Source organism: Pelophylax lessonae (genome assembly GCF_965119305.1).
Source record: "Pelophylax lessonae genome assembly, chromosome: 5".
NCBI lineage: Eukaryota > Metazoa > Chordata > Amphibia > Anura > Ranidae > Pelophylax > Pelophylax lessonae.
In genome coordinates this window covers 508334769-508357998 of record NC_138772.1, presented here as the reverse complement: position 1 = coordinate 508357998, position 23230 = coordinate 508334769, and positions in this window count along the sequence as shown.

Here is a 23230-nt window from a genome sequence, read left to right as displayed (position 1 = left end):
CAGAGACTGCAGACATGATACAGAAGATGGCCAAAGACTGAAGACATGATACAGGAGAAGGTCAGAGACTACAGATATGATACAGGAGATGGTCAGAGACTGCAGACATGATAGAGGAGATGGTCAGAGACTGCAGACATGATACAGTAGATGGTCAGAGACTGAGGACATGATACAGTAGATGGTCAGACACTGCAGACATGATACAGTAGATGGTCAGACACTGCAGACATGATACAGTAGATGGTCAGAGACTGCAGACATGATACAGGAGATGCTCAGAAACTGCAGACATGATACAGTAGATGGTCAGAGACTGCAGACGTGATACAGGGGATGGTCAGAGACTGCAGACATGATACAGGAGATGGCCAGAGACTGCAGACATTAGTACAGTAGATGGTCAGAGACTGCAGACATGATACAGTAGATGGTCAGAGACTGCAGACATGATACAGGTGATGCTCAGAGACTGCAGACATGATACAGTAGATGGTCAGAGACTGAGGACATGGTACAGGAGATGGTCAGAGACTGCAGACGTGATACAGGAGATGGTCAGAGACTGCAGACATGATACAGAAGATGGCCAAAGACTGAAGACATGATACAGGAGAAGGTCAGAGACTACAGATATGATACAGGAGATGGTCAGAGACTGCAGACATGATAGAGGAGATGGTCAGAGACTGCAGACATGATACAGTAGATGGTCAGACACTGCAGACATGATACAGTAGATGGTCAGACACTGCAGACATGATACAGGAGATGGTCAGACACTGCAGACATGATACAGGAGATGGTCAGAGACTACAGACGTGATACAGGAGATGGTCAGAGACTACAGACGTGATACAGGAGATGGTCAGAGACTGAGGACATGATAGAAGATAGAAGAGCACTAGGGGGGCCGGAGAGCACAGACGAAGCAGAGAGCACTGGAGGAGTTGAAGGGCACGGTGGGGGGGGGGGGCTGTAGAAAATTAATAGGGGGTTTGGAAAGCATTGTAGGGGGGTTGGAAGGTGCAGGGGGTGGAGAGCACTGGGGGGGACAGGGAGCACTTGGGGGGCGAGCAGGGAAAACCATGGGGGTGGAGAGCACTGGGGGGGGGCAGGGAGCACTTGGGGGGTGGGCAGGGAAAATCAGGGAGGTGGAGAGCACTGGAGGGACAGGGAGAACTTGGGGGGAGGGGGTGGGCAGGGAAAATCAGGGGGGTGGGGAGCACTGCGGGGGACAGGGAGCACTTGGGGGGTGGGCAGGGAAAACCAGGGGGGTGGAGAGCACTGGGGGGGCAGGGAGCACTTGGGGGGTGGGCAGGGAAAACCAGGGGGGGAGAGCACTGGGAGGGGACAGGGAGCACTTGTGGGGCGGGAGAAAGCACTGTGGGGAGCTGAAGAGCATGGGGGGGGGGATAAAGAAAAGGGGGGTCAGCAAAAGAACTTGTATTGGAGGGGGATGGGGCAGCTGCATATAGAGGAATTGATCTTTCCCTATTCTTCCTGCAGGAGGGAGAGGAGGAGAATCAGTTATTCTGTAGGCAGCTGCAGGAAGATTAGAGAAAGATTAATTCCTCTATATGCAGCTTCCCCATCCCCCTCCGATCCAGCACACACACTTGGGCAATGGGCACTCACCTTCTTCCCACCGAGGCTCCGCCCCTTCTTCCCGCCGAGGCTCCGCCCCCTTATTCCCGCCGCGGCTCCGCCCCCTTATTCCCGCCGCGGCTCCGCCCCCCGCTAGCAGCATGGACTGAAGGAGCTGCCACTGCAGCTGCCTTCACATTGCGGGATCTGTCTGAACACACAGGCAGGACACCGGCTGACACCCCCCAGAGCGTGGCACCCGGGGCGGGCCGCACCCCCGCCCCCCCCCATTGGTACGCCACTGTATAGATAGTAGAGATTTAGAGAGCTTTTGGTTCCATTTGAAGGGCCAGAAGTTTGTTTTTACTTCAGCAGGTAAAACAATCAAACATGCTAAATTAATTGATTGGCTGTCTTCAGCCTTCCAGGTTCTTGCTGAGGTAGACATACTTACATTAAAACTCAAACATGGAAGCAGACCAGGCGACTAAGGATGCTGCATTACAGCCCCGGACACTTGCTGGGTCTGTGCAACTCACAGATTTCACCCTAGTTCTGGCCCAGTAGAGCTTGGAATAATATTTAAACTTTAAGGACCCCAGAACGAGAAGAACAAGCGGTCCACAGGGGGCAACTTCCAATGAAACAAGACATTGAAAAAAGGTGATATTTTATATCTGCCAGCCACTCTTTTCCCTCCAGCTTGACACATAGACCGTGTCATAAGTCAAAGGCAGGTATGGCTATCTTAGTAAAAGAGTGTGGGATAGTGCCAGGGTTCACCACCGTTGTTTTTATAATGACCATTTCTTGTTTTACCTGTTACCAAAGGTGTTACCAAAAGCTGAACATCCCTTCCAGAGATTACAAAAAGTTATATCCAGGTACCTAAGTCAGGATCTTACGAGTATGCATTTTATCTGTATGGACATGTTTTCTGGATGGCCAGAAGTTTGGTCAGTGGCAAATGCTGCTGCAAATGCGACGTTAAAAAGTATTATCAGAAATAGTTTGTAAGTACAGAGTCCCAGAAGCTAGAGAGAGTAACACAGGGACTATTTTTATGAGAGTGTCCTTACAAAAAGTTTTGAGGTTTTATTTTACACCCCTTACCATCTACAATGTAGTGGAAAAAGTAGTGTAAGAAACTAGAAAATTACTGCCTGAATGTCTTCATATTTTTTTTTTTTATTAAAGCGGAGTTCCGGGCACAAAAACGATTTTTTTTTTTTTGTGCCCCTCCGCTAGGTAGAGCTCACCTGAAAAGGAATTGGATAGTTATTTTTATTTTTTTTGTTTACTCACCTTTTTATTGAAGATCGTAAATACTCACCTCTGACTGCTTCCTCCCTCGGAGCCGCGGCTCACCCCGTCACTTCCTGCCTCGCGATGATTCCTGGGAGCTAAACGTCATAGCTCCCAGGAATCAATGCGACGGCACCGGCCCCGCTCGTCATTTCCGGGCGACGCCGCATTCCCTGCTAAACAGCTTCTGGGCATGCCCAGAAGCTGTTTAGGAATGCGGCGCCGCACCGGAAGTGACGAGAGGGGCCAGTGCAGTGCATTCTGGGACACGAAGACGCGGAAGAAGACAGAGAAGAGGACCGCGCCGGCTTCAGCTGCCCACAACAGAGATGGAAACGCTGTGGAAGAAATCTTCTAAGTAAGTATTTCTTCTAAAAGGTAAGTGCGAACCGGGACAGATCAGAGGCTAGCCATTGTGGAATGTGCTAGCCCTGACTGTCCCGGGGGTATGTTCAGCAAAAAATCGTTTCTCTGCCCGGAATTCCGCTTTAAGCCCGTAAGGGGATATTGGACTCTCTCCCTATGAGATTTGGTTAGAGGGTGTGCTGCTCACTTGCTTATATTTGTCTCAGCAGCCTCCACTCAGATCTCACAGAGAATGTTATTGATCTTTACGATTTTAACAAACTAATTTATGTGTTTTCTTTCAATTCCAGATCCTAAAAGTTTGGAAGGATCTCATAAACTAAAGCCAGGTGACCTGTGGATTGTTAAGAGACATTTATATGAGAAAATGTGTGGAGACACAATACAGCATCTATTTCATGTACAGTTTACAAAACTTAAAGGAAAGGCCATATGGATCCACACCAGACACTGCAAAAATGACTAAATGAAAGTATCTCTATGTTTGATTTGTTTTCCTCTTGGAATCACAGTTTGGGGTACTATTTATTCAAATGCTTTAACTGTAAGGAATGTTGAAGTCATATTGTCCTCTATACGTCTTCCATTTTATGTAGAATTGTCTTTGTTTACCTATGCTAAAAAGTCAGCATGTCCACAGTTAAGCTAGAAGGCCATTCTGGCCACAGGAGTGTACAGCCAATTATTCTATAAATATTTTTTATCAATGGTTTTTACAATGAAAATAATTTTGTAATGAAAAAGCTGCTCTCAGCTATTATTCTCCACAATGGAGTTTGCCTCTTTGGCGGGGACTACCTCCACCTAAGCGTGTGGAGGTTTCTGGTTAAAGGTGATAGCAGGTATGGTTAGTGATCAAAATATTGATTTAAATAGGAGAGATTGTAAAGGAAATTTGTACATCCTGTATATTATTGTATTTTATTTTGTATCTATTGCACACTGCACTCATTGTGCACTAAGAATATTTTCATAACATTTTTGCATTCTTTCGAGTCCTGCTTAGAATTAACCTGCCTATGTTATGCCCCTTGTTATCATAAAAGTACAATTGTAATATTAATGTGATGCCTACATAACCATGTGTATAAAAGCCTTCAATTGCATCAAAAAAACAGAACAGTTATTTTGGAACGATGCAAAGTGTATCTTTTTGGGTCTGTTCCCTACTGCAGTAGTTATTAATTTGGAACCACTAATCAATATTAGGATAAGAGTTGCCTATCTATAAAATGTCCAGAACTGTAGTATGTGCAGGAAAGGAGTGCAGAGTGTGTGGAGGTGGGTAGTATGTGCAGGAGAGGAGTGCAGAGTGTGTGGAGGTGAGTAGTATGTGCAGGAGAGGAGTGCAGAGTGTGTGGAGGTGGGTAGTATGTGCAGTAGAGGAGTGCGGAGTGTATGGTGGTGGGTAGTATGTGCAGATGAGGAGAGTGGAGTGTATGGAGGTGTATATTGTGCAGGCGAGGATTGTGGAGTGTACAGTGGAGGAGCTTTTTGGAGGGAGTAGTAAGTAGTAGTGAGGAAGTCGTTTTTATTTTATATATATATATATATATATATATATATATATATATATATATATATATATATTTATATATATTTTTTTTTACAATTTCATTTTTTATCATTTGTTTACTATTTTATTTTTTTATTTGTATTGCAATTTTTTTTTATTAGCCCTGTTGGTGGGCTTTGGTGAGATATCAGGGGTCTAAACAGACCCCTGACATTTCTCCTTTGATACAGAGAAAGAGACTGAGGACAAAGATTCCCCAGTCCCTTTCTCAGCAGCCCCAGCATTAAAGGTGAATGGACAGGAGACAGAGGCTCCTGTTCATTCAAAAACTGAAGCAAACTGAAACGGTAGTGAACGCTCACTGTGTCAAATTGCAAAAAGGAAGAGGCCGGTAAATTACATGTTTATCGGCCCCTTCCTCCGCTTTTCATCCTGACAGACCCCCCCCCCCCCCCCCCCCCCGGCGGGAGAGGATTGAATCTGGCTGCAGGGGAAGAAAGTGGGTGGAGGAGGACAACATGGGGGCAGGCGAGCGGCCTGGGGAGCGCGGGGGGGGGGGTGGAGAAGGACACAAGAAACAGCCGGGGATCGGTGCGGCAGGAGGGACAGCTGTGAGCACCGATCTTCCGGCATGGCTTTTGAGTTGACAACCACAGGGGAGCAGAAGCAGCAGGGAGGAGGAGAAGCAGCAGAGAGAGCCATGCAGGGAGATTGGTGCTCACAGCTGCCCCTCCCGCCACTCTGGCTGTGAACCAGGGGGACCATCCATGTGTGCAGGGTGGGTCACAGTGGGCGTGAACCTGTGTGTTGACACAGTGAGCGTGAACACCCTGAACACATGGATGATATGCCACTGGCTATGGGGTAGAGTGGCAAGAGGGAAGCCTTTTTTTACGAAAAAAAACATCCAAGCCCGGCCAAATTTTTTAAAACTACATCAGAAGTCTCCAAAAAGCGTGTGGGAAAATGTGTTATGGTCTGATGAAACCAAGGTTGAACTTTTTGGCCAAAATTCCAAAAGATATGTTTGGCACAAAAACAACACTGTGCATCACCAATAGAACACCATACCCACAGTGAAGCATGCTGGTAGCAGCATCATGCTTTGGGGCTGTTTTTCTTCAAATGGAATAGGGGCCTTAGTCAAGGTAGAGAGAATTATGAACAGTTCCAAATACCAGTCAATATTGGCACAAAACCTTCAGGCATCTTCTAGAAAGTTGAACAGGAAGAGGAAACTCATCTTTCAGCATCTTTCAACAACCCAAAGCATACATCCAAATCAACAAAGGAATGGCTTCACCAGAAGAAGAGTAAAGTTTTGGAAAGGCCCAGCCAGAGCACAGACCTGAATCCGATTGAAAATTTGTGGGGTGATCTGAAGAGGACTGTGCACAGGAGATTCCCTCACAATCTGACATATTTGGAGTGTTTTTGCAAAGAAGAGTGGGCAAATATTGGCAAGTCAAGATGTGCCATGCTGATAGACTCATACCCAAATAGACTAAGTGCTGTAATAAAATCAAAAGGTGCTTCAACAAAGTATTCGTTTAAAGGTGTGCACACTTGGTGCAACCGTATTAGTTTAGTTTTTTATTTTTACTTCCCTCCACCTAAAATATTTCAGTTTGTTTTGAGTTGTACAGATTATTGGTTACATTAAAGGTGGAAAAAGTTCTGAAATTATTTGTCTGTGTCCATATATATAAGGAAAAACAAATGTTAGAAAAGTCCGTAAATAATATTTGATCAAACAAAATGGTTGTCCTCTTGCGTCAGAGTGACAGGCCAATTTTACCTTTATTTACCTTTAATTGTCATCGACCCCTGGGAGGGAACGTTTCATGCACCTACTAACACGACCTAGCAGAAAATAGATCAAATTTATCTTTGAAGTCTTTTTGGAACCGTTCTTAACTGTATGCTACTTTGTTGCAATGGATTATGGGATACAGAAGCTACATTACAGGCCTCAGAAAACCTTTGCGTTTCCAGCGGTCTCCAAAGGCTCGATACTCTACCTGTAAGAAAGAACTCTGTTTCATGTGTGTCACCCAGCAGCAGAGGCATCAAAGCAAACTCTAGGGGAGGGTTTTAAATGATAGCAACCCAAAGACCATTGTGTCAGATAATGCCTCTCCTGAAGACATCTAGCTGAAAGCTGAGATTTTTCCCGCACAAGGCCCATTTTACAAATCTCATCTATCTTGCCTTTTCTATGACTGCAGCACAGATTCTGCACAGCTGGAATGAGCCACGCACTTATCTGATAAACTTCACAGAAAATCTGACACATCAAAGATCCTTCTGTAGCCTATAACCTCCAAAAAATGCCAATTTATTGTGTGGGGAACACAGATAATTTCTAAAGAGCATCTTTGGGCAATCTGCACAATCAGTCGGTGAAAAGCTAATGCCGTAAAGGTAGCATTGCAGCTATGCTAAAATCAGAGCTTCTGCTTAAAGGAAAACTCCACTTTGATTAGAAAATCTTACTTTACCAAAAGATACACATTAATAACAGTGTGACTGTATATATATACAGTAAAACCTTTGAATTGCTAGTAACTTAATCTGCGAGTGTTTTACAAGACGAGCAAAATTTCTTTATGAACTTCAACTTGATAAACAAGCAATGTCTTGCAATCAGTGGCATACCAGGAGCATTTGGCACCCAGGGCGGATCCTATATCTGGCACCCCCCCCCCCCCCAACTTTAAAATGTAAAAACACCCGCAATTATTTGTAATGTTTTTAAGAATATTTATTTCACAGCCCCCCTATCACAGTGCCCTTTGTAGTCTGCCCCCCCCCCCGTCTCTCTAATCACAGTTCCCCCTTTTGCACTCTCTGCCTCCCCTGCACAGTCCTACCTTGGGCATAAACAGATAGCTAATACTATTATCAATGTGTTTAAGTTTGAGTAAGAGATTGGAGACATGATAAAGGAGATGGTCAGAGACTTGGGGACATGGTACAGGAGATAGTCAGAGACTGAGGACATGATACAAGAGATGGTCAGAGACTGAGGACATGATCCAAGAGATGGTCAGAGACTGAGGACATGATAAAAGAGGTGGTCAGAGACTGAGGACGTGATACAAGAGATGGTCAGAGACCGAGGACATGATACAAGAGATGGTCAGAGACTGAGGACATGATCCAAGAGATGGTCAGAGACTGAGGACATGATAAAAGAGGTGGTCAGAGACTGAGGACATGATACAAGAGATGGTCAGAGACCGAGAGGACATGATACAAGAGATGGTCAGAGACTGAGGATATGATACAAGAGATGGTCAGAGACTGAGGACATGATACAAGAGGTGGTCAGAGACTGCAGACATAATCCAAGAGATGGTCAGAGACTGCAGACATGATCCAAGAGATGGTCAGAGACTGAGGACATGATACAAGAGATGGTCAGAGACTGCAGACATGATACAAGAGATGGTCAGAGACTGCGGACATGATACAAAAGAAGGTCAGAGACTGCAGACATGATAGAAGATAGAAGAGCACAGGGCAAGCAGAGAGCACTGAAGGAGAATTAAGAGGGGTTTGAAAAGCATTGCAGGGGTTTGTAAAGCACGGGGGGTGGAGAGCACTGGAGGGGACAGGGAAAACCAGGGGGATGGAGAGCACGGGCGGAGGGGGGGACTGGAAATCACTGAGGGGGGAGCCAGGGAGCACAGGGGTATGGAGAGCACAGGGGGATCCAGAGAGCATAGGGGGGAGCTGAAGAGCACAGAGGGGGGCTAAAGAGCACAGGGGGAGCTAAACAGCACAGGGGGGGCTAGAGAGCACGGGGGGGGCAAAAGAGAACGGGGGGCCAAGAGCACTGGGGGTTAAGAACAGGGGGGTTTTAAGAGCACTGAGGGGGTGTTAAGAGCACTGGGGGGTGTTAAGAGCAGGGGGGGTGTTAAGAGCACTGGGGGTGTTAAGAGCAGGGGGGTGTTAAGAGCGGGGGGGTGTTAAGAGCAGTGGGGGGGGGGCTGGAGAGCACTAGGGGCCCAGCAAAAGAAGTTGTATAGGAGAGGGGATGGGACAGCAGCCCATAGATGAATTGATCTTTCCATATTCCTCCTGCTGTCGCTGAATGCAGGAGGGAGAGGAGAATCAGCCATTTAGTGGCTGTGAGAGGAATACGGAAAGATTAATTCCTCTATATGCAGCTGCTTCATCCCCTCTCCTATCCAGTCACACACACACAAGGCTGCTCACCTTCTTCCCGCCGGCAACCACCCCCCCGCAAGCAGCGCGGACTGAAGGAGCTGCCAGTGCAGCTGCCTTCACACTGAGATGCGGGCCAGCCTGACACCCCCCAGTGCGTGGCACCCGGGGCGGATCGCCCCCCCCCGCACCCCCCTATTGGTACACCACTGCTTGCAATAGCAACTGAGTAGAAGCTGGAGGTTTATATTTAACTTCTTTCAGGTTCAAGTAAGAGAGGTAAGAGGCCCTTGATTTATTTTGCTCGGGGGCACTGAGGGTTCTCAGACCGCCCCTGGGTGCCTCTAAGTTTAGCAATATGGTTACATTTAATAAAGGAAAAAAATTTAGCAACTCACATGGTTGATGATTAAAACAGGCACATCTACTGTATGCAAGCATCTGGGGTAAAGCTGTCCACATAGACTGTACTCAGCAGAATGGTTTATGTGGACAGCTTTACTCTGGATGCCTGCTTACTTAGATGTGCCTGTTTTAGTCATCAACCATGTGAGTTGCTAAATGTTGTACCTTCATAAAATATAACCATATTGCTACACTTAGTGGTGCCCAGGGGAGGAATGAGAACCCTCAGGGCCCCCGAACAAAATAAATCAAGGGCCCCTTCTAGGCCCCACCCATGTTCTGCCTCCAGCCACACCCTTGCCACGCCTCCATCCACACCCCGCCTCCAGCCACACCCACGATACAACAACACAACATAGCTCTCTGATACCTAGGCCAAGTTGGCTCCTCTTACCTTAATTACAGTTGCTGGCTGGCAAGCTGTGGTCTTGCTGGCTATGACTGGCAGGCTTTGGTCTTGCTGGCTATCGCTGGCAGGCTGTGGTCTTGCTGGCTACCGCTGGCAGGCTGTGGGCCTGTGGCTGGCACTGGCAGGCTTGCTGGCTGGCTGTGGCTGGCAGGCTGTGGCTTGCTGGCTGTGGATCGCACTGACAGACTTGCTGGCTGGGTGGCTGGCAGGCTGTGGGCCTGTGGCTTGCTGGTTGTGGGCCTGTGGCTGGAAGGCTTGCTGGCTGGCAGTCTGTGGCTGACTGGCAGGCTGTGGCTTTCTGGCTGTGGGCAAACAACACAGAAAAAGCCACTCAGGCGAGGCAAAGGCACCCAGGTGCTGGTCATATCCGCCGTCCAGTGATCAGATATCCAAAGAGAAAAAGTGTGACCGCACTCAAAAGCAGATAAACTTGAAGTGTTTATTCTCATTCGTAGAAAACAACAGTGCATCGAACGGGCATGGACACGGTTAACGCGTTTCCCGACTCTATAGGTCGCTTACTCATAAGGCTGTGGCTTGCTGGCTGTGGGCCTGTGGCTTGCTGGCTGTGGGCCTGTGGCTGGCACTGGCAGGCTGGCTGGCAGGCTGTGGCTTGCTGGCTGTGAGCCTGTGGCTGGCACTGGCAGGCTTGCTGGCTGGTAGGCTGTGGCTTGCTGGCTGGCGGGCTGGCTGTGGGCATGTGGCTGGCACTGGCAGGCTTGCTGGATGGCAGGCTGTGGCTTGCTGGCTGTGGGCCTGTGGCTGGCACTGGCAGGCTTGCTGGCTGACTGGCAGGCTGTGGCTTGCTGGTTGGCTGGCAGACTATGGCTTGCTGGCTGTGGGCCTGTGTCTTTCTGGCTGTGGGCCTGTGACTGGCACTGGCAGGCTTGCTGGCAGGCTGTGGCTTGCTGGCTGGCTGGCAAGCTGTGGGCCTGTGGCTGGCACTGGCAGGCTTGCTGGCAGGCTGTGGCTTGCTGGCTGTGGGCCTGTGGCTTGCTGGCTGTGGCTGGCACTAGAAGGCTTTCTGGCTGGCTGTGGCTTGCTGACTGTGGCTTGCTGGCTGTGGGCCTATGGCTGGCACTGGCAGGCTTGCTGGCTGGCAGGCTTTGGCTTGCAGGCTGTGGCTTGCTGGCTGGCTGGCAGGCTATGGCTTGCTGGCTGTGGGCATGTGGCTGGCACTGGCAGGCTGTAGCTTGCTGGCTGTGGGCCTGTGGCTTGCTGGCTGTGGGCCTGTGACTGGCACTGGTAGGCTTGCTGGCAGGCTGTGGCTTGCTGGCTGTGGCCTGCTGGCTGTGGTTTGCTAGCTGTGGGTCTATGGCTTGCTGGCTGTGGGCCTGTGGCTGGCACTGGCAGGCTTGCTGGCTGGCAGGCTGTGGCTTGCTGGCTGTGGGCCTGTGGCTTGCTGGCTGTGGGCCTGTGGCTGGCACTGGCCGGCTTTCTGGGTGGCTGTGGCTTGCTGGCTGGCAGCCTGTGGCTTGCTGGCTGTAGGCCTATGGCTTGCTGGCTGTGGGTCTGTGGCTGGCACTGGCAGGCTTACTGGCTGGCCGGCTGGCAGGCTGTGGGCCTGTGGCCAGGGGAGGACTGAGCGGTCGGGCACTTCGGACGTGGTCCGAGGGCCTGGCCAGGAAGGGGGGGCCTGGCTGGCAAGGGGGCCCACCGCCCAGTACAGAATTAACTCACCCGGCGATACGTAGTGGGAGGAGGGCAGGGGCCCGGCTGCTGTCGCTGCTTTAGTGTGAACAGGGGAGCTGGGGAGGGGCCCGGCGGCTGTCGCTACTTCAGTGAGAGGAGGGGCCCAAGCTAGCACTGGATTTCCATGGTGTCCTGTGTGCGGGGGCGTGTCAGCGTCGCATACTGATGTAACGTTGACGTTCCCTGCCTCCATAGGCCATGATACGGGTAACGGTCTCTAACCTCACCGGAGACGAGTTCCTGGATACCTGCGATTGCGAAGGAGTGCCCTCTTCATCTTCTTCAATCCCTGCTTCATCCCTGATCCCTGATGGTTTCTGTTTGATGTGAGTAGTTCTTGTAACATATGGCCTCTATGTGAAATCCAGCTCCACTCAATGGTCTCTCCTGTGAGGAATGATGTGTACATACATTTGCATTATCCAACACAATTTTAATGAAAATATATGATTCATATATTTTTATTAAAATTGTGTGGGATAATGCAAATGTACACATTATTCCTCAGAGGAGAGGCCATTGAGTGGAGCTGGATTTCACATAGAGGCCATATGTTACAAGAACTACTCACATCAAACAGAAACAGGGGATCTGAGGAAGAGGGAACTCCTTTGCAAATTGCAAGGCATCAGCAACTAATCCAGCAACTGACGATCAAGAACTATATTTTGCAACGTGGCTGTGTATAAGAAGGAGCCCCAATAAACCCCCATGTTTCACATTCTGTAGAAAGATTAAGGTTTTCTTCTGTCTTGCATGTCCCCGTGTCTCTTCTCTTCACACTCATTTACACATGGAAGGTTGCCTATTGCAGTTCATCCTCATATTTATATGCTAAATATATGTCATCTAGTGCATACTGTATATTGTCCAGCCCACTTCCTTGCTCTAGTAATAGATAGATATATATAGGGGTTAATTTACTGAAGGCAAACAGACTGTTTACTTTGCAAGGGAAGTTGCACTTGGAAAGGAATTTTACCTAGAGTTTAGCGAATAGGTTGAGGCTATGCTATGTCCAACATCCAATCATGTTCAAGCAAAAATGCTGTTTTTTTTTTTGTTTACTTTTATATTTACCTTATACCTAATTGGGTATAATCTTTGCAAAGTAAAATCTCAACCTATCAACTAGGCCAGCCTCAATCTTTTTAAGCTGGAGGACCCTTTGAAATATCCTTCTGGTTGCAAGGAACCCATACTATATTTGCTATATATACAGCTCACTGTATATTAGTGTGATGGTCACTGGGAAGAATCCACCTTACATTTGTGGTCATTGGGAACCCTTCCCTCTTACAGATAGCTTAAAAGATCATTGTCGGTGGTAAATTATTTGGTAGAGAAAGGATGCACTAAGATCTGGGCGGATTCCCTTGCAGGCCAGGATGCGTTCCAAAACCTGGGAACCGGACGTGACGTCCCAACATACCTAGAAGCTGGCGTGCGTAGTATTGTCTCTACATGTTTGACAGTGATAGCATCTTCAGGAAGCTCCAGTGAGTGGAGTGGCGGCTATAACAGTGGAAACAGACTGTGTGTATTGGTGCTGAGACACTAGGCACCAATAACTGTAAGTGCTTATATTTTAACCTTTATGTATACATTTTACTTTTAATAAATACTGCACAATGAGAGTATTTCTTTTCTGGTGCTGATTAAATACTATCTGGGAGAGTACTGAGGGAATTACCCATTAGAGGGAAGAATGAGCTATTTACAAGATCAGATGAAGGTTTATCCCAGGTCTACGTTAAAGCGTTTAATGACCTCCTTAACCAAGGGTGTCACATTAATTGTGGTGAGTGCATTGGTATGTCACATGTGGTGGAGCACAAGAGTGGCTAATTAACAAGTGAAAGGAAGAGAGCATATAGCACGTTTTCAACTTTTTTCTATATGCTTTAGAATTTTATATGCTATGTGTTTTTCTATTAGGGATCGACCCATTATCGCCAAAGCCGATATATCGAGGGCCGATATGCACTTTCCCCGATATATTGGAATCGGCCATCAAGGTGACCGATATTGACGATATTTCGGGAAAGTGCTTGTACTGGAGTGATGCCTCAGCTAGAGGCATCACCCCGGTACCGGAGTCCATAGCCGACGGTCACCTGTCTTGTAATGGCAACCGATGCCGCTGAGAAGCCGCTCGGCTGTCATTACAAGGAGCGGGAGCGGACGGACCGAATTCTAAGGGTGACATCCTCTCCTCTCTATCACCAAGGTCACCAATAATAACCAGATCCCCCAATCTCAAGTTGTACAGGTGTTGGACATTCACACTGTGTAGCAGGAACTTGAGTTCCCACTCGCGATTTTCTGTAAGCAATTTTCACGCGATTCCGCGTGTCACACACAGGGCAGACCAATTACTTCAATGGGTTTCCCTATGCGCATTTGTCATCCAAAATAAGCTGCTCCTTTTTAGGTAACAAGCTTCATGCGATTCCTAAAGTTGTGTGTTGCCGTGATTCTGTCACAAGAAATTCCAAACAACAAAATTTTGTTGCACAGCAATTGTGGCAAAACTGCCATGTGATTTGGAATTTCAGGCAGAATCGTGTCAATTCTGCCCGCAATTCTAAGCCACCAAGTGTGAATAGTGTCAAAGTGAATGGTCCACCCAATCTGTTAAACACGTAACTGTGTGAAAATTGTTTACGTAAAATGGGGAGCGGGAATGTGAGTTCCTGCTAAGCGAAGTATGAACGGGGCCTTAGGCTAGAAATAGCCTCACTCTATTAATATAAAAGAAAAAGCAATTGGCCAAGCCCGCATTTTCATGTTCTTCAGCGCGATTTCAAACCTGCACATGAGTGCGATTTGCCCTGCCAATTTCATTGCGGGTTGCGACTTCATACAACAGAAAAATACACATGTTCGCCAGCACACAATGGATCTTGAATTTCAGCCCAAAACTTTTATTGCAGAAAGATCACATCACAACAGGATAAGTGAAGCGTTTCAGGAGCCCTTCTTCAGGCAGGTGATGGGGGTCCTGCATGGCTCTGAAACATTGCACTTATCCTGTTGTGATGTGATCTTTCTGCAATAAAAGTTTTGGACTGTAATTTAACCGGTTGCCGACTGCCGCAAGTACATATACTGCGGCGGTCAGCCCCTGCCAGGCAAAGTGACGTACCGGTACGTCACTAGCCTGTCACTGGCTTGTGAGCCAATAGCGGGCGAGCGCGCGCACGCTGAGGCGCGCGCCCACCCCGGCTCGTTCCCAGACAAGTCAGTGCGTGTGACCGGCGGACCCGATGTCCGCCGGTCACTCGCGATCGTTCGGCGGGAAGGGAGAAAGGCAGGCGGCTAATGTAAACAAGCCGCCTGTCATTCTCCCCTGTGTAAAAATGGAGATCAGACGGTTCTACTATGTAGGACCGTTGATCTGTGCTTTTACACACAAAGCCACATCCAATCACAGTAAGAAACACGCCCCTAGGGACACACTTAACCCCTCCCTCTCCAATAAAGTTAACCCCTTCCCTCCCAGTGCCATTTTTACAGTAACAGTGCATATGTATAGCACTGATTACTGCAGTAATGTCACTGGTAACCCCAAAAGTGTCAAAAATGTCAGTCAAGGGTCCGATCTGTCCGCCGCTATGTCGCAGTCCCGCAAAAAAAATTGCAGATCGCCGCCATTACTCGTTAAAAAAAAAAAACCACCAAAAATGACATAAATCTTTCCCTTTGTTAGTAAACGCGATAACTTTTGCGTAAAACAATCAAAATACGCTTTTTGCGATTTTTTTTTTACCAAACATATGTAGCATAAAACAAATTGGCCGTAAATTTTAAAAAATATTGATTTTTACATTTTTTGGGGGGGAATTTCATATAAAAAAATGTGAAAAATATTGTTATTTTTGCAAAATTGATGCTCTTTTTTTGTTTATAGCGCATGATCAAAAAATCGCACAGGTGATCAAATACCACCAAAAAAAAGCTCTGTTTGTGGGGAAAAAAAGGAAGTCAAATTAGTTTAGGTACAGCGTCGCACGACCGCGCAAATTGTCCGTTAAAGTCACGCAGTAAAAAATCGCAAAAAAAACCCTGGTCAGGAAGGGGGTAAAATCTTCCAGGGCTTAAGTGGTTAAGATCCATGGTGTGCTGGTGAACATGTGTATTTATCTGTGATATTTCCAGTGTCCAGTTGGTGATGGCTGCAGCACCCACTACAGATGAGCCTTTAATCCAGGAATGTGTGGAATGGGAATATGAACAAAATTCATACAATAGAAGTCTATGCAAGTTACGATGAAAAAAGTAGTACAGGAACCTTTTTCATAATTGCTGCGACATGAGTCTTGGCAATATGAACGGTTCCATTGGCGGCAATAGGGTGCGACTTGTCATGCGATTTGGAACTGTCAAATCGCATGATAAGTTGTACTGCTGTGAACGGAGGCTAATTGGTTGCTATGAGCACCCACCAGTGTGCACTCAAATGATGTGTGCAACCTTGTCAATACCAACTGTTGACCACTTCACACAGAATCACATACCGGTACGTCATTTTATTGAAGTGCTTATACCGGGGTGATGCCTGCAGCCAGAGGCACCAACCCCGTACCATTTTTTTAGAGTGGACGGTTGGCTTTTATGTGATAACAACCGATGCAGCTAAATAGCCGCTCGGCCGTTATCACAAGTAGCAAGAGAGGAAATCCCCCCCCCCCCCGTTCTACCGCCTTCCGTCGCCTTTGCTCGAACAAAGCCGGATTTGGCATCAATTGGGTCTCCGTTGTAGTAACCTGGAAGCGACGTCACAACGTCACTTCCGATTTACTTGGCAGCCAACAGTGCGCATTTAAAAAAATCCAAGGTATTCAATTCTACAGATTTTGGCGTTTTTAATACTTTAAAGTGTCGAGGAGGGGTTTGGGGTCTTTAAGACCCCAAATCCCTCCCCAAACAGTACCTTTCACTGCCTATTACTCTCACGAGGAATGTTAAAATTTCTTGGGACAGCAATAAAAGTGATCAGAATTTTTTTTTAGGAACAGTCTAAAAATAATAAATAAATAAATAAGAAAAAAAAAAATGAAAGCACGTGCGCACCAAAGAAAATGCATATGTAAGTCGTGCCCGAAGTTGTAAACAGTGTTTAAATCACACATGTGAGGTATTGCCGATCATTAGAGCGAGAGCAATAATTCTAACAAAAAATCTCCTCTGTAACTCTAAACTGGTAACCATTAAAAAATTTTAAAGTGCCGCCTATGAAGATTTTTAGGTACCGTACTTTGTTGCCATTCCACTAGTGCGTGCAATTTTAAAGCGTAACATGTTCGGTATCTATTTACTCGTGTGACATCATCTTTCACAATATACAAAATATATAATATAAAAAATTGGACTAACTGTACTGTTTCGGTTTTTTTTTCTAATTCAGTGAAGTGTTTGTTTTTTTTTTTCAAAAAAATGGTGTTTGAAAGACCACTGGGCAAATACGGTGTGACAAAAAATATTGCAACGACTGCCATTTTATTCTCTAGGGTCTTTGCTAAAAAATGTTATTTAACATTTGGGGATTCTTAGTAAATGATTTTAATTTGTAAACAACAAGTGTCAAAAATTGTCTTGGTCTTGAAGTGGTTAAAGATGTCTCATTTGTCTGGGGGAACGTGGTGCCAACCCCCCAATCTCCCTTTCTCCCAACCCAGAGTACAGACCTGTCTGCATTGACTACAACACACAAACCATTCCTGGAAGCGGCCAACTACTTTTGACAGACAGTTATTTCTAACCCACTATCAGAACTTATTATGTACTTAGGTTATCCACCTATTATTTCAAACCTCTTTGTTCTCTCAAGGAGAAGCAAGCTGACAAGAATTGCAACAAACAGAAAGCTGGACGAAGATGGGAACGGAGGCAATTGCAATATTGTTTAACAGACACGAGGCTGAGGACAGGATGCTGTCTAATTTGTAAGTAGATGCTCCTTACTCCAGTTTCAATTACTGAAGCTTTTCTACAGTGGAAGAAAAAAAAAAAAAAAACGTGTTTAGTGGACTGGAAAAAGAAATACGCTACATGACACTTAATTTCATCATGAGTTTCTCCCTAGCCAAGTTTTCCCTCTAAGAATATGGACATGTGAATTGATTAAAGTGCACCTGTCACATTGTAGCAGTCAATATGCTTCAGAGAACAGTAAGAAACATAAACATTGCTCTTCTTTTTGGCAAAAGAATTCCACATTAAAATCATACGACCCACATACTTATGTAGCACCCTCCTAGGTAGGTGCTAGAAGAGAGTATAGTTTTTGAGTCTTTCTGCTTAACAGAGAGATTGCCAGGTAAATTTAGATTGTTCTCTACCTACCAGAGAGCAGCATCCATTGGTAGGGTCTGATTATGATGCTCAGGTGCAGCTCAGCCTCTCTGAAATGTTTCACACTATCCAATAGAGAGGCATAGTGGACAGTGGGAGGAAACCTGACAAGTGAGGGCACAGGCATTGTAACAGCCCTGGTGATTGGCAGAAGAAAGTGCCTCAGTGAATGCTGGGTGAATGTTTAAATGTCAAGGGCACATGTGCCCGGGGTCTTCGGCTGGAGAGCAGGGTCCCGGAGTGAGAGGGCAGCTGCCCATCCTCTGTAGAAGCTGCCATGCGGCCTTGAGTAGTTGACCTGAGGGCCTAAAAGTCAGGTAGGAGCTGAACCCAGAGGTCCTGCAGAGCTGACTGGAAGGGAGACACTGGAAAGGATCTGATTCTGCATTCATTGATTACAGATCTGTGTCATGCAGCCTGTCATGTGAGGGCCATCCCTTCAGTGGAAGAGTCAATGGATGGGTGTCAGTCAAGGGGATGATAGAGAGTGTCCTGAAGATAAAGTAGTCACATCAAGTTTGCTGCTGTAGAGAGAGCAAGAAGACATAATTCTTCTAAACAAGTGGCAGTATAGTTAAAGCAGTGTTTCTTGTTTCACATATAACTTGGTGATGCCAAATGAGAGTTGTCCTTATCAACCATAAGGATGGTTCGGAGGGGGGGGGCAAAGAGGGATGAATGTGTATTAATATTACATCTAGTTTTGTTGTCCCTCATAAACATTTGTACATGTATTCTTCAAAATGATAAATAAAATGTCTTTAAAGAACCTAAAGTACCCAGTAGAGAGCAGCGGCCATATGACGCAAGATTGTAGTTGTCTGGTTAGATATCCTACTAAGAGTGCTAGTGAAGTCTCATGAAGTTTGAAAGTTGGAATTTCCCCAGTCCTTGTTGTGTGTCGATGTGGCTGTAATCGATCATTTTGTAGGTGGGTGCGGCGGCAATAAGTCACACTGTCAGGAGCAGTAAAAAACTTGTATTGAAGAAATGCAGCAACAATTGACAACCAACCCAGTGGAAAGACTGCCCAACCGCGTACACTTACGCACCGTGACAAGAGCAGATACCAGCCGGACTGAAAGCATCTGTTGAGAGGGGTAGAATGTAGCCAATCTTGTGCCCAATCAGGAAGCTATCCAGAAGAGTTGCGACCCTACGCTTTCCCTCCTCATCAGAAACCTTTCTCTTTTACAAGTGCTGTCCCTAATAAACCAGATACCTCTCCCTATACTACCCACTCGCACGCATAGAAGCCAGGGCCTTAAAGCAGAGTTCCGGCCTCAAAATCAACAAAATCGATTTTGGGCCATCCGCTTGCTAAGGGGAACCAGAAAAAGAAATGGATACTGGCGATTTTTTTATTTTTGGTCACTGACCTTATTATACAAGAAAATATACTCACCTTTCTTCCACTTCCTCCCTCTGCAGCCGCGGCCCGTGCCATCACTTCCGGTTTGCAATGATTCCTGGGAGCTGAACGTCATCGCTCCCAGGAATCAATGCTCCTGCACCGGCCCCGTTCGTCACTTCAAGTGCAGGCGCGGCATTCACTGCTAAAGAAGCTATGCAGGGATGCCGCGCCTGCTCCGGAAGTGACGAGCGGGGCCGGTGCAGTGCATTGTGGGACTCCAACGTCACGGAAGAGGACACAAAGAGGGACGCTGCGGCTTCAGCTGCCCACACCAGAGATGGCAGCGCTGGAGAAGAAATTTTCAAGGTAAGTATTTCTTCTTACAGGTAAGTGTGACCCGGGACAGTTCAGAGGCTATCCATTATGGAATGTACTAGCCCTGACTGTCCCGGGGGTATTTTTAGCTCAAATTGACCCCCGAGGCCGGAACTCTGCTTAAAATAGGCTCTTCCTTGACCCAAGAAGGCGGCTAGAGTCACATGGGGTGACAACATGCAATCTGATTGCTTCCCCAGTGACCCAAGGAAACCATAGAGGAACATTGTTCCTCATGACTTCGTTTCCAGCTGCAGAACCGCTGCGGTTGAGCGTCACTTGCAGTGAAGAAAACAGACATCATCTGCCTTCATTTTAGACATCAAGCTCTTCTTTGTTAGCCTAGGCCCAGATAAACTAATTGGATTCTCAGCTAGTTAGTCGGGGAGGGTTTTCACAATAAATGAATAGATAATTATAAAATAAAATGGTCCATAAGGTGTATACAGGTCCGGGAGAGGAAGTGGTTAAATACATTACCTAGTGTGGATTTATAAGAAGGCACAGACTGTCGGAAGTGAAATCACCCATGAAAAAATGGCAAAATGGCAATTTCAACCATTCCAGATAGGCAGCTTTATAATAGCCCATAGGAAATCTCAGGTGTAGAGTGCCGATAATGCTATGTTAATAACCTGGGACAGAAACCAATAAATATTTTTTTTTTCAACTGTTCCAGCATTCAATTTTCATGGCAATAACATGACAGCTGAGGCCTTGAAGAGAAAGTGGATCCAATAATGTTAATAATGAAATGCAGACAATACGTTGGAAGAGAATGGTATGGTAATAGCAATTATGATATGGTAATAGTGACAACAGACTATATAGAAAAGACTTGGAAACAAAAAACTAATTATCTCTGTATGAAATCAGCTGGAATCAATGGTTGTATGTCTTTTTTTAACTAGCCCTCCTCCCCACCTAAGCATTACTCTAATCCTAGATGACGCTGTAATAAAAGCTGACCAACAAAGCAAGAGTTAAAGTCATAGTTCACCTTTATAAAAAACTGTCTATGCAGGTAAGCGGTGTCTGCAGGTAAGGCATTCCTGTAATGGTGGAGGTGAACAGTAACAGCTGGGAGTCACTTAGCAAAGTCCTAGCAACAAGGCAGGACGGGATGATGCAACCTCTGGGAGTTTTTCAGTCAGGCTTCAAGAGGTATGTATATGGCCTAACCCTATATCAAGGGCATTATTCAACTTTGAAATCAAAGCTTCACAGTTCATTATTATCTACAGATGAACTGTAGGAAGAAATCTAGATGGGATGCTTGTTCTGTTTTAAACTCTCTTTACTGAGTAAAGAACTTGAGCTAACAATCTGCATCATTAGGCAAGATTCTATATGTTGATAGTAACAGTTCCAGTCAATGTCATCATTTAGTATATGGCAAAGTTAACCACTTGCCGACCGCCGCCCGACTATATACGGCGGCGGTCAGACCCTCCCAGGCAAAGTGACGTACCGGTACGTCACTAGCCTGGGAGCGAATAGGGGGCGAGCGCGCGCCACCGGAGGCGCGCTCCCGCCCCCGATCGTACCCGAAGAAGCCGGCGCGTGTGACCGGCGGACCCGATGTCCGCTGGTCACTCGCGATCGTCGGGTAGAGAGGGAGAAAGGCAGGCGGCTAGTGTAAACAAAGCCGCCTGTCACTCTCCCCTGTGTAAAAGCACAGATTACTCGGTTCTGCTATGTAGGACCGTTGATCTGTGCTTTTACACACAAAGCCACATCCAATCACAGTAAGAAACACGCCCCTAGGGACACACTTAACCCCTCCCTCTCCAATAAAGTTAACCCCTTCCCTCCCAGTGCCATTTTTACAGTAACAGTGCATATGTATAGCACTGATTACTGTAGTAATGTCACTGGTACCCCCAAAAGTGTCAAAAGTGTCAGTCAAGGGTCCGATCTGTCCGCCGCAATGTCGCAGTACCGCAAAAAAAATCGCAGATCGCCGCCATATAAACAATAAAAATGACAAAAATCTTTCCCTTAGTTAGTAAACGCAATAACTTTTGCGCAAACAAATCAAAATACGCTTTTTGTGATTTTGTTTTTACCAAACATTTGTAGCAGAAAACAAATTGGCCTAAAATGTTATAAAATTTTGATTTTTACATTTTTTTGGGGGGAATTTCATATAAAAAAATGGGAAAAATATTGTTATTTTTGCAAAATTGTCGCTCTTTTTTTGTTTATAGCGCATGATCAAAAAATCGAAACAGGTGATCAAATACCACCAAAAGAAAGCTCTGTTTGTGGGAAAAAAAGGACGTCAATTTCATTTGAGTACCGCGTCGCACGACCGCGAAATTGTCCGTTAAAGTCACGCAGTGCCGAATCGCAAAATAGGCCCTGGTCAGGAAGGGGGTAAAATCTTCCGGGGCTTAAGTGGTTAAGTTATGTAATGAGATTTAGAGGAGCAGAGCGAGTGTCACAGCATGCAACAGAGGGGGTGCTGTGACACTTTCTCTGCTCCTCTGAATCTCATGATCCTGCTATTCACTTCTCTAAGCTTTCAGACTAACTGCACCTCCCCAGAGGAAAGAGCAACCTGCTAACAGCGCTTCATGCTGGCTTCTCACTTCTGGGGTGCAAGGTCGCTCCCTTGGAAAGGGGATTCATGTGGCGCTAGCTCACAGCTACGTAGTGCCTGCTGCTGTTTCTATTTCGCATGCAGGCTCCCTCCCAAATGGCCTGGCATCTGATAAATATATATATGTATATATACTGTATATGTAGCACTACTCCCTTGGGAGCTGCTGGATAAGGGTTCCCCTGGGTTACCATTAGCAACAACATGACAGTTTGACATTTTCCCAAGTCTTAGCTCAGTTAGGAAACAGTCCGGTAGCTTTGGCTTTTTGTGTTTTTATTGGGAAGTTGGATAGGAGAAGGGAATGAGTGGGATACTCCAACTTTATATACTATGCACAATAGGCTGGGACGGCTTGAAAATGCTGATTAACGCTGAGTAACGTTAGTCACGGCTAGGCCGCTGCATCAGTTTGTCACAAGCTGTGACGCAGGACTGAATTAACTTTCCTGATGTAAACTGTACTGTACTGCAGAACAACTTCAGGGCCCTTCCTGGCACGCCCTTTTTGTTCCTTATCTTCAGGGTCAACTACACGGCACCCCCTTTACTGTTACACTTCCTGTGTGAGCTAGCTCCTTGATCCCCTGACTTCTCTGGAGTGGTCCCCTCTCTTAGGCAGACCCTTAGGCAGATCCCCTGGTACTCACGATACTGTTTTTCCCAAGATGATTCTGCCAGCAGCTCCACTTGTCAGCACTCTGGATCCTTTGCAGCTCATTTCCACATCCGGTTCAAAAGGCTGACGGTCTGAACCACCTTCCTCACACTTGCAGGAGGAGACACAGCCGTCCACCTCCTCCTGGGACTCTGCTTCCCGCCAAAGACGCCCTGTCACATGCTCCCTCCGGATTTATAGACAATCCCAGGATGCATTGCAGCAATGCCCACCCACTGAGACAGCCATAAACCTTGATGTGCTACTGGTTAAGTTTCCTCTACTGTCCAACAAGCTCCCATATTGGATACAGTGGGGAGACTCCCTTAGACCCAATAAATCACACCTGGAAACATGTGACTAAACTAACAGATCAGGCTCTACTGATAAGCAGAAAAGAGCCACCAAATGCGTTTTCCTAGCACCTA